The sequence below is a fragment of the Leopardus geoffroyi genome, chromosome E3 (assembly GCF_018350155.1).
Source record: "Leopardus geoffroyi isolate Oge1 chromosome E3, O.geoffroyi_Oge1_pat1.0, whole genome shotgun sequence".
NCBI classification, from domain to species: Eukaryota; Metazoa; Chordata; class Mammalia; order Carnivora; family Felidae; genus Leopardus; species Leopardus geoffroyi.
Window position 1 is genome coordinate 2,494,337 of NC_059340.1, and position 17,538 is coordinate 2,511,874.

Genomic DNA, 17,538 nt, shown 5'->3' on the forward strand with positions numbered 1-17,538 from the left:
TTATCTATGTGGTTTAGGAGACCAGAAAGGAAGTGAGAGGAAATGAGGCGTCTCTGAGTATGGCTTTTTGTTGTCGGGTTAATATCTACCATATTTACAATTATTTTCTATTTGTAGCCCTTCATCTTTGTTTTTTTGTTTGTTTGTTTTGTTTTTGTTTTTGTGTTGTTTTTGTTTTTGTTTTGGTCTTCCTGTCTTTTTCTATCTTCTCTGGTCTGAATCTTATATGATTCAATTTTCTCTCCTCTGTTAGTATGTCAATTATACTTCTTTTAAGAATTGTTTTAGTGTTTCCAATGTACATGTACCACCAATCCAAGTTCACTTTCAAACAACTACTTCACGGTCAGCATGTACAGGTACATAGAGTAGAGTATTCTAATTTCTGCTATAATGTTGCTGCCGGGCACCAGACCTATCCATTGGCTGTGATCACCCATTACCTTGTTGTTGTCATCATTTTGAACAGTTACTTATCAGATCAATTAAGAATAAGAACAAGAAGACATTTTATTTTAGCTTCATTTATTCCTTCTCCAATGCTCTTCCTTTCTTTATGTAGATCTGAGTTTCTTTTTTTTTTATTTTTAAAAATGTTTTTATTTATTTTTGAGACAGAGAGAGAGAGAGAGAAACAGAGTGTGAGTGGGGAAGAGAGACACTGAATCTGAAGCAGGCTCCAGGCTCTGAGCTGTCAGCACAGAGTGTGACGTGGGACTTGAACTCATGAACCACAAGATCATGACCTGAGCCGAAGTTGGATGCTTAACTGACTGAACCACCCAGGCACTCCTCTGTAGATCTAAGTTTCTGACCTAACATTATCTAAGAGCTCCTAACATTACTTACAAGGTAGGTCTACTGGAGACAAATCCTCACTTTTTGTTTGAGAACGTATTTCTTCCTACCTTTGAGGGATGGCTTTGCTGGATCAGATTTCTAGGTTGAAGGTCTTTTTCTTTTTATGACCCAGTAAAGATTCCACTCCACTCTCCTTTTGCTTACGTGGTTTGTGAAGCGATCTCTGATGTAATTCTAATCCTCATTCTCTGTACATAAGGTGTTTTCTTCCATTGGCTTCATTCAAGATTTTCTCTTTGTCTTTGATTTTCTGCAGTTTGAATATGATGTGCCCAGGTGCAGATTTTTTGGTGTTTATTCTCCTTGATGTTCCCCGAGCTTGCTGTAACTATAGTTTGGTGTCTGTCATTAATTGTTTAAAACTCTCAGTCATTATTATTTGAAATATTCCTTCTGTTCCTTTCTCTGTTTCTCCTCCTTCTGGTATCCCAATTACACAGATGTTGTACATTTTGTAATTGTCCTACCCTTCTGGCTATTCTGTCCCACTGCCCCCCCTTTCCCTCATTATTCTTTCTATGTGCATTTCAGTTTGGGAAGTTTCTACTGACGTTTTTCAAGCTCACTGGTTCTTTCCTCGACCATACCCTATCTACTGATCTGCCCACCCAAAACGTTGTTCATTTCTGTGACAGAGTTTTTGATTTCTAGCATTTCCTTCCGATTCTTTACAAGCATTTCCATCTCTCTGCTTACACTGCCCATCTGTTCTTGCGTGGTGTCCACTTTTTCCGTCAGATCCCTTAGCAGATGAATCACAGTCGTTTTAAGCTCCCAGCCTGATCATTTCAACATCTGTGTCATATCTAAGTCTGATTCTGGGGCTTGCTTTGTCTCTTCAGACCCTGTTTCTTCTTGCTTTCCAGCATGCCTGTAATATTTGTTGAAAGTCAGCCATGATGTGTCGGGTAATAGGAACTGAAGTAAGCCAGCCCCAATGTGAGCTCTCTGGTGGCTTGGTCCTTGTCCTACAGGGACGTGGACAGGATGCAGTTTGACACCAGGTCAGTTTTGTGGGTGTCTCTGCTCATTCCTGCCACCTCAGGCAACTACCTTGGGCCACTGTTGCAATGTTTCAGCCCCCATCTGTGGGTAGCAAAGTCCTCCCCAGATGACCCAGTCCTCGGCTACATGGAGTCAATTCTGTTCTCTTTACCTGGCAGGATTTAATTTCCAAAGAACCTAGGTGTTTTTCAAGGGCAGTTAAGTCTCAAAACATATTTTTATACTTTTTCCACTATTTCTATGATTTGGGAGATGGAAGGAGGGAAGCATTATGTGAACTCACATTGCCATTTTTATGGCAAGTAACCTCCTCTTCCCGCCTATGGCTTTGAAAAAGACACTCGGTTTCATAGAGCGCGGATCGCCTTCACGTGTCGATTGCTGTCTTAATTAGCTTGTAGACAGGCATTTGCTTGACTTGCCTGGATAATGATAACAATCCTTTTGGAAGATTATTGACTGATACTTTAGATTTTTCAATCAAAAACCTTAAATTGCAAAATTACATATTTCAGACATGTATTAACTTCGGTAACAGAAGTAAAGAGGCCACATAGAATCTTTGAACATTGCTGGACTTCCTGCTCTGACGCACAATTATAGTATTTTTGTGAAATGACAAAGAAAGTAAGAGGACGTGATCTTTCCTCTCTTAAAGGCGATTTCTTCTTTTTTTTTTTTTTTTCAGCACAAACTCCGGCCTATAATCCGGGAGGCCGAGTAGGGTTCCTACTACCTTTTCTTCTCAATTGTTGTTCGCATTCAGCACAGGTGATCAGCCAAAATGCATTTGGGCGAAAATAGCAATTTTGCCCACCCCCAATCCTCTTTCTTTTCTGTCCCCCATCACAACTCCAATCTGGCCGTAATTGTACCGTTCCCATAACAACAGCCAAATAGCTGGATCTTTGTGGAGGGCTTATAACACAGTTGTCCACAAAGCCGCTGGCAATGCTGTGCAGACCGTGCACATCAGCATCTCATGAAAGAGACGGCTTTCGGGGTGAACGTTCTTGGCAGTTCCAGACCTAACTTGCTAGCTTGCTGATTACCACCGCTGCGTTCCCGAACCGAGGCCCGGCGCCCCTGTCTCTCCTACAATCCTCACGTGCACCTTACTCTTCCGATCGTCATTCCCTCGTGGCCTGCCTGGGACATTCAGAACGGCCCATACGGAGAGAAAAACACAACAAAAACTCCTCCTCAGAGTGTATTCCACCACATTGCGGCAAAAATCAGAGAATGACATTCTTGAGATCTCAGGGCCGTACTTGAGATTACATAGTATATATTTATATATAAATATTTTATTTATATACATAAAAGGAAATATATTTCCTTTTTGCCTAGCCACTGTGTGATTTCAGGGAGCAAATTTGTTGATCAGGACCCAAGAGCTGGCTGGATGAGGAGCTTCCTTTGTTATGGACTGCAGGCATGTCGAGTTAAGTTAGATGAGTTCCTACCTACAGCTATTTTGATCTCTCCGTAATGAATGAGACAGCCGCCGTGGGTAAACCTGGAGCTGAATCCCATTTTCTGTCTGAACTCAGGTCTGGGATTTGCAGAATGACAGCTCCTGTCCCCTTGTGAATGCGCTGCTCACGTGCAAACTGACTTCGGTGAAAATCAGGGGTGGGGTGGGGGGCAGGGTGGCAAGAGAAAAGGAGCGTGGGGATAAGAAGTTGTGAATCGTGTTCACGTGTGAACCCAGACTCAGGGTTTCTTACAGCCGCAATGCCTCACTGGCAGCGGCCGGTGTGAACGCCATTGGCGTGGACTGCGGACAGAGCCCGGGGGCTCCCTCCTACGGAATGAGATCGTGGGTAAGCATCTCTGGTGTCCCTGAGAGCTGGGGTGGGCTAGGCTGTGGGACACCTTGATATCTTGCAACAAAGAGAGACCTACAGGCTTCGGGCTGGACCCCGCAGAAAGGGTGGCGACCACATCACTTTGGAAAATGATTTCATTTTTACCCTGTCCAGAGACAATGCCAATATTTTGCATTTGCAGGAATTATTGTCTAACCGTCTAAGCAATTTCTTGTGTTTTGCTAATGATTTGATTGATCCCACGTGCATGGAAATGTGCTCTGATGTTTGACTTTGTAAAGTTCGGGTCACAGAGAAGCAGCCCTGCCATCCCCTGGAGCTCGTGAGAAAGGTGGACCTTCTCCCCCTCCAGATGTTCTCAACCTGAATCTGTCTTTTAGCAAGACACTCAGGTGGTTCGGTGCACGTTAGGGGTTGGGAAGCTCTGTTCCGGGTTCATCCTTGGCAAGTCCGTTCAGATTGCTCTTGTGTTTGTATTTCCTTGGGAGGATGAATTTGTTATTCTTTACAAGATGTACTTTGGAGTTTTAGTTTGAAAGCTCATCTTGAATAAATGTGTGTACAGGTGTATGTGTGTGTGTGTGTGTGTGTGTGTGTGTGTGTGTGTGTGTTTCTTTTTCCCTTGAGGTCTTGGTGACTTCAGCTGAGAAGAACAAAAGATTCACAGTCGAATCTGCCTGAATGTGGCTCGAGACTCCAGAACTGACCAACCATGTGACTCTGGACAAACTACCTCATGTCTTTGAACCTCAATTTGTTCAACTGTCCAGGGGGGATGTTATCAACCTCACCCAGTTCGTATGAGGATAAAAATAATATACATAAAGCCCATAAGCCCAGTGCCTGGCACCTAGTGGGTGTTTAATAAATCATCAGATCATTACTGTCGTCTTCAGTTTTACTGAGGTGTAGTGAAATACAGTGCAGTACCGTATGGGGCTCGGGGCACATGTACACCCCTATGTAACCCCGATTGCGACCAAGGTTCAGAATATTTCCAGCCCACCAGAAAGCTCTTATGTCCATGTTATTTCAGAGAAGGAAAAGATCCAGCCTTTGCCCTTAGGAAGCTTTAACATCTCTCTGGGATAAGAAGTCTAAAGTATGTGAAATTGTTAGTGAGCAATCATTAGCGAATGTACTTTTAACATCACGTTGTGGGCTGGCGTCTCAGTCCAGTTATATTTTTGCTATAACAAAAATATCACAGACTACAGGGGCGTCTGGGTGGCTCAGTTCGTTCAGCATTTGACTCTCGATTTCAGCTCAGGTCATTATCTCACGGTTTGTGAGTTCAAGCCCCACACTGGGCTCCTCGCCAACTGTGCATAGCCTGCTTGGGATCCTCCCTCTCTCTCTCTCTCTCTCTTGCCCTCTCTCTCTGCCCCTCCACTGCTTGTGCACTCTCTCTCTCTCTCAAAATAAATAATAAACATTTTAAAAATATTTAAAAGTATCACGGACTTGGGGGCTTAACAGCAAATATTTCTCTCGGTTGCCAGGTTGGGAAGTCCAAGATCAGGCTGCTGGCAGATTCTGTGTGTGGTGAGTACCTGCTTCCTGGCTCACAGACACGTGCTTCCTGGTGTCCTCACATGGTGGCAGAGGAAAGCGAGCATATCGGGGCCTCTTTTATATAAAGGCACGAATCCCACGTCATCTCACAAGTGTGTTCCCTCTTGGTACCATACCAGTGGGAGGTAGGATTTCAACATAGGGATCTGGGGGATGGGGATACCAACATTCAGTTTGTTGCATGGAGGGACTCACAATAAGGGAGTTGGGATTATGGTGGTGGTGGTGACGATGGTGATAATGATCATGGTGGTGGTGGCAGTGAACAGGGTGATGGTGGTGATGGTGGTGGGGTCGGAGAGAAGTGGAAATCTGCACAATATTTGGAAAGTAAAATGGACCAGCTTTAGTGATCCTTGGCAATCACTTGGCAATGGAGGATGAGGAACAGGGGCAAATCAAAAATTTATCTCGTACAGTGTCTAGAAATGACTCTAAGCTGCTCTTGGCTTGGTGGAACCTGCAAATAGGCATGTGTGGTGTAACAAAGGGCTTCCAATGGTAACGGTCCCCGTGTTTGGGATTGCTGTGGTGGATTCGAGGCGGCTGCACGTTTCGACCGTCCTCTTATCAGGAGATGGGGCTTGTTTCCCTTCCCCCGTGATCTGGGCTGGCCTAGGACTGTTTGGACAAACTCGTGGCAGAAGTGAGGGGCACACCTTCTCCCACAGCATCTCGTCTCTGAACGCAAGGTGTCAAGACCCTGGTAACGGATGCTCCATCCGCCTGCCTGGTCCCTGAGGGGTACCGTGAGGCATTGTCTATTTAAATTAGAGGGGATAGAAATTACTCAATGTGAGCAGTCCTCCCCCTGGCAGAGATTAAATCCCAGCTAACAGGGAGATGCATGAGAAGCGGGGGACAAGAACCTGTCAAGCGCTATTCCTCATCCAACCTCAGCTCGTTGGAACGATGGCTCCTCAGTGACTGTTCGGACTGTGAAAGCGTATGCAATTTTAGGAATGTGCGAAATGAGGAAAATAAATCCATGAGTTCACGTGGCAACTCTTAAAACGTCTGTGTGGTCCAGTTAGGTTATTTCTGTTACCATTTTCGTTGTACAACGGCATTTCTTCCCGGGATAAAAGCTCATCGAAATGATGTCTTCCTAGGAGCATATATACAAACTTTACACCCGGCTAATCGTACACCTGATTAAAACTTAAATGCATCAGAACATCCTTCGGAATAATTAAAGACACTTCACCAACAGGGGCACGATGCTAAATGTGTCCAAACACATCTGAGATCAGCAGAGATAGAGCTACGGGGAGGGAGTTAATATGGCATTATGTCATTTCGCAGTAATTTTAAAGAATGCAGAATTTGGCTTTCAAAGGATATGCCTTTTCATTTGGGGTAAAATAAGGTGCACTCTCCAGTCAAAATAAGTGGCCCATTCGTGTGAAGTTAATGTATGAAGCACAATTTATCTCCAGGTTGTTGAAGGGAAAGCAATCATTTAAGGGCCACTGCTGTTCCCTGGGAAGGGAGCATCCAAGACAGTTTTGATCCATTGATGAGCGCTGTCTAATACGCTCCCCGAGGTACAGTTACCCTAAATCTATTAGACTTTTACAGTCTTCCAGGATGTGCAGTCTGGAGATGCTCCATCACACTGTATTAACTTGACAACGTAATGTACTGCCATCTTTTATTTTCATAGGAAGTACTAGGTTTGACCTTGAAACTCTTAACCACACTTTATAATCTTCAGCCCATCCTGGCAAAGAGGGCCCCCTAAGAAAAATGCCCTGGCGAGAGTTGAGTCCATAAAACCTTGGATTGGAATGACTGAAATGGGGGAGGTTTGGAGAGGTGGGGTGCCGGCAGATCTGTCTAGATCCACAGGGGCAAGTGAAGCGAGGACGTGAAGAGTCACGAGAATTGTTAACAGCTGCGGTTTGCCGTGCTCTCGCCCTGTGGCAGGCACCGCGCTTCACAGGCTTTCCTACCTCCTCCTCGTGAGGTCGAACAGAGACTCGGAGGGGTTATGTTACTCACCCAGGATCACCCAGCTATTAAGTGGCAGAGGCGGGAATCAGACTCAGGTCTTTTTGACTCAAAAACCAGAGCTCTTAAGCACATGCAGTGATGGCTCACTCTGAAACAAAATCTCCGCTCTTGGGCCATACTTGAGAAGTTAAGTCATCTTGGGCCATACTTGTCCATTTGGTGCCTTTGTATACCATTGTCTAGCCCTTCCCTTCCCTTGTCATAAGCTGATAGCTGGGCATTTTCTTCCTGGGTCTTTTCCTAGGAAGACAGGGTCCTTCCCTAGGGGCCCAGGATGGTGTGCTGGGTGTGCTAGGTGCGTTCGGCTCCAGAGCAGGAAATTGGAAAGGGCCGAAACGGTAGCTCCATGCAAACCTCCTAGATGCTGAGCCCGTTCGGGGACCACACTTTGACTCCCCTGGACCAATTAGTCCACAGGCAAATGCCAGGGGACACGTGAAAGCGCCTGATCTCTGCAGAGAGTACTGCCTTCGGACGGCTGAACTGAGGTTCCAGAGACCAAGTCAAAGGTGAACAGTTCACCAGCTAGCAGCGGACGCAGACATTGATCGGCAGGGAGGAGCGTTGTACGGATCCATGGTGGATACTCACAAATTTGCTTCTTCCTGGAAGCCATAAAGGCTTTTAATTATTGAAGAATGATCCTTGCGTCTGGCCAATTTATCAGCCTCTGGCAAGAGTAAAAGTCAACCGGCTATGAATCCTATGTGATTACTAATAAGAACGACATAAAATGACACCGGTGCTGAGGAATGTTCTTGGTTGGGCTCCAGCCAAGGCAGTCCTGGATTGGATGACCCCAGGTTAAGATAGTACTGCTTCCTTGGTGGTTCTAAGTGCACGCAGAAGGCAAATGCTCCCAGAAGGCAGGTAATCACAGGGCTGCCGCAGCGTTGGGAAGTAGGCGAAGATGCTTTCCAATAGGCCCCCAAGTGGCTCCCCGTCCCAGGATCATCCTTGCTCCCTCAGGCAACTGGGGCATGCCTGGAGCCTCCTTTTTTCATTAAAAAAATTTTTTTAATGTTTATTTACTTATTAAATATAATTTATTGTCAAATTGGTTTCCATACAACACCCAGTGCTCATCCCAACAGGTGCTCTCCTCAATGCCCATCACCCACTTTCCCCTCCCCCCCACCCCCCATCCACCCTCAGTTTGTTCTCTGTATTTAAGAGTCTCTTACGGTTTGCCTCCCTCCCTCTCTGTAACATTTTTCCCCCTTCCCCTCCCCCATGGTCTTCTGTTCTCAGGACCCACAAATGAGTGAAAACATATGGTACCTGTCTTTCTCTGCCTGACTACTTCACTTAGCATGATACCCTCCAGTTCCATCCACGTTGCTGCAAATGGCCGGATTTGGTGACCACATTTTCTTTATCCATTCATCAGTTGATGGACATTTATGGAGCCTTCTTTTATTTTATTTATTTTTTTTTTTAATTTTTTTTTTTCAACGTTTATTTATTTTTAGGACAGAGAGAGACAGAGCATGAACGGGGGAGGGGCAGAGAGAGAGGGAGACACAGAATCGGAAACAGGCTCCAGGCTCTGAGCCATCAGCCCAGAGCCCGACGCGGGGCTCGAACCCACAGACCGCGAGATCGTGACCTGGCTGAAGTCGGACGCTTAACCGACTGCGCCACCCAGGCGCCCCATATGGAGCCTTCTTTTAAAAAGAAATGTTTCATTTATTTTTGAGAGAGAGCAGAAGTGGGGAAGGTATGGGGGGTGCAGAGGATCCAAAGCAGGGAGCCAGCAGCGAGCCCATGACAGCAGCGAGCCCATGACAGCAGCGAGCCCATGTGTGGCTCAAACTCACGAACCGTGAGATCATGACCTGAGCCGAGGTCGGCCACTTGACTGACGGAGTCACCCAGGCTCAGTCCCCCCACCCTCCTTCTGGAGCCTCCTCCATGCACCTCTTTACTCTGGGGCCCAGGCCACTCTGCAGAGGTCCACAGCTGGGAGCCAGCATGCCTAGGCTCGAGAGACATGATAACAGCCCAGATGTCCACCAACAGATGGATGGGCAAACGAATTATGGTATATCCATACAATACAAAAATCATTTATCCATAAAAAAAAAAAAAAAAAAAAAACAGAATGCTGGGGCACCTGGATGGCTCAGTTGATTGAGCAGCAACCAACTTTGGCTCAGGTCACGATCTCACGGTCTGTGAGTCCATGAGTTCGAGACTTGCGTCAGGCTCTGTGCTGACAGCTCAGAGCCTGGAGCCTGCTTTGAGTTCTGTGTCTCCCTCTCTCTCTACACCTCTCCCGCTCACATTCTGTCTCTCTCTCTCTCCAAAAATAAACATGAAATATTTTTTTAACAAAATTAAAAAAAAAAAGAACAAAGTTCCGATAGACGATACTTTGTGGGTGAACCTCAAAAACAGGATGCCAAGTAAAAGATGTCAATGCAAAAGGTCACATGTTGTAGAATTCCATCTTATAAGAAATGTGCAGTTTAGGTAAATCCCTGGAACCAGAAAGCAGAGGGCGGAGACAGTGAGGAGCAACTGCTCAGGGTCTCCTTTCCGGGGGGTGAAAATGCCTCGGAATTAGGTGGAGGTGGAAGCTGCATGCCTAGTAAATGCCACTGAATTATTCCCTTTACAATGGTCACTGTATGTCATGTGAGTTTCACTGTGATAGAAAAATAAATCAAATAAATGCAAAAACAAATCAGATCACAAGACCCCGTTAAACAAGCTGGGGAAGGCCTCGCAACCCAGTGATGGCCGATGCAACACCTTGGTTCATGTCCAAGACAAGGCCAAGTTCTAGGAAAGCCGTTGCATTCCTGGCTAAAGTTCAGAGAGCTGCTTGCCTCGGCTCCCTATTTCCCCTCCCTTGAACACAGATGCTCCATCTAGAACCCCAGGGCCATCTTGCCGTGACGGGGCTCCCAGGGCAAGGGAAAGTCTGCAGGACCATGGAGAGGCGGGCCCTGACTCCCAGTGGCTGCTGAGGCAACACCAGTAACAGCCCATCTCTTGTCTTTTTGTCGTTGAGAAGAATCAATTTTCATTTGCTTAAGGCACTCCTAAAGAACAGCAGAAGCCATCCTCTGCGGAGAGTTGGCTGTGGGGCCCTCAAGAAACTCGAGGGGAGCCTGGGTGGCGCAGTCGGTTAAGCTTCCGACTCTTGACCTCTGCTCAGGTCATGATCTTGTGGTTCATGGGATCAAGTCCTGCCTTGGGCTCTGTGCTGATGGTGCAGAACCTGCTTGGGATTCTGCCTCTCCTTCTCTCTGCCCCTCCCCCATTTGTGCACGTGCTCTCTCTCTCTCTCTCCCTCTCTCAAAATAAATAAACATAAAATAATTTTTACAAAGTTAAAAAAAAAAGAGGAAACTCAAAATAAGGCGGGAGTTGAATATAATCCAACATCACATGGTGACCACCAGGCAGAGGAATGATAAAGAAGCTGCCTGGGCAGAGTGAGTCTCAGAGAAGAGACCCCGCGAGGCCCACGCAGGAAACCGATCCCCCATCACAGTGTTGCTAGAATGCAAGGCAAATCAGATAAAGGACAAAAAAGTTAGCATACATATTTGCAGTCTTTCAAACACCTTCCTGCTGGCCTTGCCCTGCTGAGCTGTGCGGGGAGGGGACAGGCCCCGGGGTCAAAGGCCAGAGGTGATCACTTTCCTCTACTAGAGGAAGGATGGGGCGGGGGTGGGGGTGGGGTTGCAGGAAAGAGGGAACAAAGGACTGGCATTAAAGAATTAATGAAGGAGAGAAGAGGATGGGGGGAACAGCTCCCGGAAGAACCAGGGCTTTGAGGTGAGAAGCATGGAAAGTGGGTTTTTAGGACATCCCTCTGTGTGTGAAGGCCCTTCCATGGGAAATTGTCAGTAAAGACTATCACTAGAGTTCAGTCCTTCGGGGGGTTGGGTTTTCTGCTGGTTGTATTGCTGGATGTGGGAGTCTCAGTCTCCTTTAAGGTAGGGGGAAAAAAAGCCGGTTTCCTTTGGGTGACAGTGAGGGATAAGGCAGGGGGATGGAGAAATGGGGGTGGATAGATGGAGGGCCAGGCTGCGGAACATCCCTGGGGTCTGGGACTTCATCCCGCAGGCGGAGGGCAACTTTTGGATGGCGGACAAATTGGTTAGCTTCCCCTACGTCTATAGACCGGAAATCATAATGGTACCTGTGCTATAGATTTGTCACGGGTGTTACACAAAACCACACGTGAAAATAGACCTAACAAATTTCTGAGCACAGAGTAGGCTCTTAATTAACCATCCCTGAATCTGGATCTTCCTTTGCACGTCCAGACTGATCTGCCCCGTGTCCGATTCATCGAGGACCGACCCTCTCTCTACAGCTAATCCACAATTTGCACCCCAGCCCCCCGGGGACATGCGCTTTGTGATAATTCTGTGGTTCACAGCGGACTTCACTCCTTGATCCAAAGGAGGGACAAGGTGGGCATTTCTGTGGGAAGTAGACACACAGTCTGCTTCATTACAAGGCTCCGAGCCTCGAGCTGGTTCTTGCGGCTGATCAAGATCAAGGCCTGAAATGAGGGACACAGACAAAAAGAATTACAAACATGTATTACACGTTTACTCCATGTGCCTCTGGGAAGTGTCCCCCTTAATCTTCACAACGGCCCTGTGGCATAGCTACGTATACTTGCTCCTCTTTACTGATGAAGAAAGAGCCCAGAGAGGTAAGGTGCTTTGCCTCAGGCCACACAGCTAGGGAGCAGCAGGTCCAGGTCTTGAACCCAGACTGCTCGCCATTAGTCTGAGCTCTTGACTCTGAAGACATGCCGTGTCTCTGGGGAGAGCCAAGAAATCCTGGTGGAGGAGTGAAAATCCAAAAGTACATGAAACAGAGCCATCAGCTGGGGCACCTGGGTGGCCTAGTTGGCTAAGCATCTGGCTTTTGATTTCGGCTCAGGTCATGATCTCACGGTTCAAGACTTCAAGCCCCTCAGCAGGCTCTGTGTGGATGATGTAGAGCCTGCTGGGGGTTCTTTATCCTTCTTTCTCTCTGCCCCTCACTCTCCCTCTCTCTCAAAATAAATAAACGTTAACACACACACACACACACACACACACACACGTAATCATAAACTTACCTTGTAGGTCCAGATGATTAGATTCTATGATTAGTTTGCCTTTAAAAAAAAAGGTATTTATATGTTCATTCTCATATATCCCATTCTGTTCCAATAAATTAACTGTGCTCAGCTTTGCACAGAAGCGGGGAACTGCCCCAAATCAGATGGCTCCATGCACAGGCTGTTTCTTGCAGGATCATTCCTAGAGGGGATTCCTGCAGCCAAATGACACCAAGTGTGACCATCGCAGAGCACAAACAGGATTAAAAGGAAAACATCTGTGTTTTGCAAGGCTGCACTAACACAAGACAAACAAGCTATGTTTATACCCAAATGCTCAGTGGCTTTTGCTGCAGAGAGGGCTGGTGACCGTCTGGACAGGACGTTGATTAGAAGAGAGGCAGAGAATGTACTGATGCCCGCACCTGAGTTCTTCGGGTGGCCTGGGGCCCGAAGACACGTGTGATTCCATCGTGTCAGGGTGACTGGTAGACCATCCTCTGTGGCGGTGGTGTTGTTAAAGTGAGTGAGTCGTTGTTACGCTTCCCTCCTGGGATGAAGTCTTGGGAATTTTAGAGTCACTTCACACATGCACTCCTATTTTATTAACACTTCTCAGATGCCATGCAGGGCTCTGAACTTCAAACAAAGCTGGCTGGGATTTGATCCTCCAAAGAGAAGAAGAGACTCCATCAAGATGCCCACATGCCTGAAGCTATTTGTTGGATCCCAGAAAAAGGTCTCATTTTGTGTGCTGGGGGGGAGGGGAAGGAAACTTAATTGGCAGTGAATGAAGCAACTCTCGGAACATATGGTTTCAGGTTGTGCCAAGATTCGTGGCCAATTTATTACTTTATTATTATTGTTGTTGTTAATCTTTACTTGAAAGATGTGTAAAGCCACTCAGTAAATCCCTTTCTGGAGGACACCGAAGTTGGAGAATGGCAAGAAAGACAGATCGCAGATCAGAGCGAAAGCGTTATTGTCGTACATCGACATTAAAGGGTAACGTTTGTTCCATAATGGCTTTTTTTTTTCTTCCTTAACAAAGAAATAGCACTCTCCTTTGTTTGGGAAACCTACTTTGATGCCTTCAAGAATAATTTGCTTTTTTCTGATTCCTAGTTTGTTCATCTCCTTTGGCAACTGTGTACTTCCTGCATCTGAACCAATATTTGGAAGGGACGTTTTTTTCTGTTTATATAACTTCCATGTTTCAGAGAAGACGTCACGGCTGAAAGAGAAGCAGTTTGAGAAAAGGTCTGTTCTCTGTTCTCCACAAGCCAAGGGAAACATGTTTTTAAAATCTTGCTAACACGTTAGCTTTGGCATCTTTAAAACTCGTTTTTCTCCACTCTTTTTGTGTCTTTCGAACTTGGCTGTCAGTGAGCGGTGAGGTCTTGCGAGTGTCCAGAGGCAGAGATATGCACTGTAGCCCCATCACCAACTGGCAGAGGGCGTCGGCTACAAGATTATTGGCCTCGTTCAATTAAGGGGGCGGATTGAGCAGGACTGGGAGCCATCTGTGCCTATGGAAACTATCTGGAGTTGGGACCACACATCCATGAGAGCAACATTCAATTGCAAATTGTTAGAATTGACCAGGAAGTAGAGAAACGCAATAGCGCCTCTCTTGCCACACTGCCTCCCGCGTGGTGAGCTCCGTTGTAGGGCTGACAAATAGATGTAGGGCTTTATGAATGACCCTTTTACTCTGTTGACACACAGGTGACCCCTGTGTCCTCTAAATGGTGCAGGCCAGACATCTTTTCTGAGTCCTAATAGTCCCTTCCCTTTCATAAATGGCCAAATCGAAGCACATTAGTGCTCTCAGGGGGCCAACTCTTTAAATGCCTCCTGTACAATGGGCCTCGGAGGCCCCCGACTCCTTCCTAAATGGGCCTTACCACGAATCCCGGCGCACTTCCTCACACTCAGGCATCAGCTGGCTCTGCTGCACGTCCTTGCTGAGGCCACAGCAGCAACTGCTGAATATTTTATTAGTCACTGTGACCATCCATGCAGTCTGCACCTGGATGTCATCTTTCCTATTGTGACACCCTTTTCCCTTAAAGGAGCCACTGGTGATGATGCAGTACAGTCTGTTTAGAAACAAGGTTTCAACCAGGCTCCATGTTAAGCTGGGCAACATTATCCTTTCTAGGAAGAGGTCTTGGAAGGTTTGTGCAGATTTGGTAAAAGGGAACACTCCAGGGAGGGCCTTGGTTTCATGAAAGTCCCCTCTCTGTCCCCAACTCCCTTGCAGCTAACCCCAGGGGAGAAACTTTAAAAAAGAAAATGAAGACCTAGAAGACTCCAAAGGTTGCTTTTTCAAAAGGCTCTAGTTTCCAAGAGTACTATTTTTATTCTTTGGTTTTAGAACTTGGGTGAATTCATTTATTCATCAACAAATGTTTATTTAATTCTTACTATGTCAGGCACTAGGCAAGTCAGTGGAACTCAACCCTGGACAGTAAGACACCCACCTTGCCCTCAGAGAACAGAAAGTCCAGTGAGGGATTCATTCATTCTTACATTCATTCATTCAGTACTATTTATTGAGTGCTTACTATGTGCCTGGCATTGTTCTAGAGACCAGGACACACAGTAGTGGACAAAACAAACAAAAGTCATTCTGGTGGGAGATGGGAATTTTTCAAATAATTACATAATGTATATAATTATAAAATGTAATAAGTACAGCAAAGAAAACCTTCTTAAAAACACCTTCCCTGGATTCTATACCCAGCTAAACTATCATTCAGTAGTCAAGGCAAAGCAGAGATATTTTCAGATATACAACAAATAAGAGACTATATTACCGCCAGATACTCAATGTCAGAGGGAAGTGGACAAGGAAGAAAGGCATGAAAAACAAGAAACAACACAAAAATTCATGAAATATACTGGCAAATGCAATGAACTATTGCTTATGTTAAAATGCTACTCTTTTTGTCTTAACAGAGAAAAAATTACAATTCATGAAAATGAGTGAAATAGAAAAGCAGGATAAAGGAGAAATAATATTACAAAATAACAAAAACTGGCTTTTAAATCAAACAAATAAAATAGACAAGCCTTTAGCAAGATTTAAAAATGGATGGAACCTTTCAGTCCACCCACAGAGGGGTCCGTACGGTATTGTTCTGCATTCCTGTCATAACTTAAAGGGAAACCGTCACAAGATCCAGAGCCCTTGATGTCCTGCAAATGAAGGAGGAGGATGTCCTCAAATTCTTTGCAGCAGGAACCCACTTAGGTGGCATCAACCTTGACTTCTAAATGGAACAGTACGTCTACAAAGGAAAAGTGATGGTGTCTACAACATAAATCTGAAGAGAACCTAAGAGAATTTTCTGCTGGCAGCTGGTGCCATTGTTGCCACTGAAAACCCGGTTGATGTCAGTGTCATATCATCCAGGGGTACTGGCCAGTGAGCTGGCTGCAGTGTCCCCTGCTACTGGAGCCACTCCTATTGCCAGCCACTTCACTCCTGGAACCTTTGCTAATCGCATCCAGACAGCCTTCTGGGAGCCAAGATCCTCTGGTTGTTACTGATCCCAGTGCTGACCACCAGCCTCTCACGGAAGCATCTTATGTTAACCTGTCTACCATCGCTCTGTGTAACAAAGACTCTGCTCTGCACTGTGCGGAGATCACCATCCCTTGCAACAACAAGGGAGCATGCTCAGTAGGTCTGATGTGGTGGATGCTGGCCCCAGGAAGTTCTGCGCATGCATGGCACCATTTCCAGGGAACACCCATGGGAGGTCATATTTGATCTCTACTTCTGCAGAGATCCTGAAGACATTGAAAAGGAAGAGCAGGCTGCTACTGAAAAAGGCTGTGACCAAAGAGGAATATCAGGGTGAATGGGCTTCACCAGCTCCTGAGTTCACTGCTCCTCAACCTGAAGTCATAGACTCATCAGAAGGTGGGCAGGTGCCCTATGGCAGCTCCCTACTGAAGGCTGGAGTGCTCAGGTCTGCAGCTCCCACCGCTCAGACCACTGAATGGGTAGGAACAACCGGTGAGTGGTTTTAAGCTGTTCTTCCAGAAAGGCAAACAAAATGGAAATAAGGTTGGCAGAAATTAAACAGTTTCTAAAAGAAAAAAAAAATCAGGGAAAAAAGGTAAATAAACAATGATAGAAATAGATACAAATGGACATACAGTTGAAATTTTTTTTAAATTGGAATAAAAGAAAAGAAAATAAGGCAGATATAATGAACAACTTTATGTCAACAAACTTGAAAACTTAGATAAAGTGAATGATTTCTAGAAAAATATAGACTTCTAACAATGACTCAAGAAGGTTTTAAAAATCCTAAATACACCAACAACCATTAAAGAAATTGAGCCAGCAATGGAAAATTACCCTCGACATCAATCCCACACTCCCACCCCCAAACACACAGACAAAAGGTGCTGATTCTGTTTTACAGATGAGTTCTTACAAAACTTCATTGAATAGAGAGAGCCCCATCTTATAAAAGCTATTATAGAGACTGGAAAAAGCGGGAAAACTATAAATTTAACATAATTACGATGGCGAAACCAAATTCTCACGATGCCACAAAGAGGGTTCAAGCCGGTGCCCTGCTTGCCCTGCTTGCCTGTAAAGGGAGGTGTCAGTTACCTTGCACGGAGAAAGAGTCAGGAAAAGAAAGCGAGGTTATCACTGGTCATCCTTCACATTAAGCCGTGTGTTCAATTGAGAACTTTGTTTACCGCACAAAGACCAAGATGTGTCACATGAGACTTGGGTGACACCATTTCAGAAGCTGGAGTTACAAAGCTGAGGTTTGCCAATCCACTGTGGTCCATTTAAATGCAATTGCTAGAAATATCACTTCATCGGAAATGAGGAACTTGGATGATTGCCAAACCAAGTGGGATGCCAGATCAACAGGTTGAAAACCATGATTGTCCTGAGCAAATCAGGAAATTGAGATCCTATGCTGATAAGAGATCAGCAATATTCGGGATGTAAAATCAAAATGCAAAACCGGTAGCATTCCTCTAGAACGATAGAAACCAGGTAGAAAACGTAATATAAGGAAAAGACACACAAGCATGATAGAAGAAAACTACAACAACAACCAAAAGTATTTAGACCGATTGTGAACATACCAAATTTTTAAAAACTTTATGAAGAAAAGTATGAAA

General features: G+C 45.5%; 1 long non-coding RNA gene and 1 pseudogene across 1 annotated transcript; one reads left to right on the forward strand and one right to left on the reverse strand.

Moving 5' to 3' along the window:
• Positions 1 to 13,184: 13,184 nt before the first annotated feature.
• On the reverse strand, positions 13,185 to 14,341 carry LOC123589102. Its single transcript, XR_006708164.1, has 2 exons — positions 14,277 to 14,341; positions 13,185 to 13,603 (listed from the first exon to the last, which is right to left on the reverse strand). It is a non-coding gene; the product is annotated as an uncharacterized LOC123589102 (long non-coding RNA).
• A 1,006-nt stretch (positions 14,342 to 15,347) lies between these two features.
• LOC123588954 lies at positions 15,348 to 17,113 on the forward strand (annotated as a pseudogene).
• The last annotated feature ends 425 nt before the right edge of the window (positions 17,114 to 17,538 follow it).